Source organism: Acomys russatus, chromosome 1, assembly GCF_903995435.1.
Source record: "Acomys russatus chromosome 1, mAcoRus1.1, whole genome shotgun sequence".
Classification (NCBI taxonomy): Eukaryota; Metazoa; Chordata; class Mammalia; order Rodentia; family Muridae; genus Acomys; species Acomys russatus.
This window is the reverse complement of record NC_067137.1, coordinates 55,196,998-55,198,576: the sequence shown is the minus strand read 5'-3', so window position 1 is coordinate 55,198,576 and position 1,579 is coordinate 55,196,998. Positions and strand designations below refer to the sequence as shown.

The following is a 1,579-nucleotide window of genomic DNA, read 5'->3' as shown; positions in this document are numbered from 1 at the left end:
TAAATGTATATATAAAATACTAAAAAAATATTTAAAACATTAATGTAACTAGACATTTGTAGTTCTTTCCCTACTTCCTTGTATTTTTATAACATTTCATATTATAAAATGTTCACCTGAACACTTGCTATATATTTATTTGTTTATTTTTCCCCACTAGAAATAGCTCTGCAATTCCAACTATAGTTGACATCCTTATCTAGATGTGAGAAATGTCATAAGGCCCCACTTCTAGTTGTAAAGCTACAGACAATGAAAAATTGCTGAGGGACAGAGACTTGGTCTTCCCAAGGAATAAGCTCCCTAACTGGTCTTCGCCGTAGAATGGTATACACACAGGCAACAGTGAGTGAATTCAGTGGGTTGTATTTATATGTTGATTATTATCTAAAATGTTTTATTGGTTCTTTGTGAATTTCACATCATGCATCCCCATTCTACTCGTCTTCATTCCCCTCATAACTGCCCTCCACGTTGCTCATCTGTGTGCATTTCACCAGGGCCAGATCTACTGCACTGAGCAGGTGAGGTACCAGGTCAGTCTGCTTCCCAGAGTGGGGCAGCAGACCAGGTCACGAGCAGCTCTCTTGCTCTCATGCACCAGGGCTAACTCTCCTCAAGATGCCAAGGCAAGGAATGAGGCCAGTTCTGCCCTCAACCATCAATGCTTCCATGAGTGAGAGCCCGGACTAGGCACATCCACCGGGCCTTCAGTGTTAACAGACTCCTGCTGATGCAGGATCATATAACACAGATGTGGTCTCCGGTGACAGCAAAGGTCAGGACACCATCATGGTTTCAGGAGCCATCACCAGCTACTCACCTCAGGCTATTCGTCACTATCCTAAGGTCTCTAGTTCTGGCTCTCTTCATTGTGTCCGTATGCTTCTGTTTTTCTTTCTCATAGATTTCTCCTCCTACTACTTCCTCTTCTTAGTGGCACCAGTGGCCTCAGAGTGTCTGGGGTCATCACAGGCGTGGTCTCAGGAGTGTTATGGTCCATTCATGCATTATGGCACCAGACAGAGGGCATCCAAGGCATGGTCTGTCCCCTCCCAAGACCTGCTCCAGAGTGACTGGTAGTCATCTTAGGCTAGCTCCTTGTCTAGGCCCCCTGGAACCCAAGTGGTGGTTATCTCAGGCTCAATTTGTTTGTTTGTATGTTTTCATGGAGTGTTAAACTAACAATCATATATATGCTCGCATGCAGAACGCTTAACGTAGACATAGCCTCTCTCTTATCTGCCACCTGCTGATGCAGCTACACCTGCAATACCTCTATGGTCACGATGTTATTTTTTAATGTGAATGTATGTATATATATGTATGAATGACAGCAATGTCTAGGTATGTCCTGGACATGGAAGGGAAGAAGGGAATAAAGGAAAGAGATAATGTAATAATATTTTAATTAAATTTTGAAAGAAATGCATCAGCAAATAAGTTTATATTTTATTTTGAGATTTTAATATAAGTACATTTATCCCTTCCCTTTCCTACTTCTAGACCCTCCCATAGACCACTCTCCTGCAATCTGAAATGTAGTTTTAGTATCTTCTTTTAACATCTCTAGATTTGG

The 1,579-nt window shown here is 41.9% G+C and overlaps 1 pseudogene; it reads right to left on the bottom strand.

Moving 5' to 3' along the window:
- Positions 1-1,172: 1,172 nt before the first annotated feature.
- Positions 1,173-1,289, bottom strand: LOC127197535 (uncharacterized; annotated as a pseudogene).
- Between the last annotated feature and the right edge of the window lie 290 nt (positions 1,290-1,579).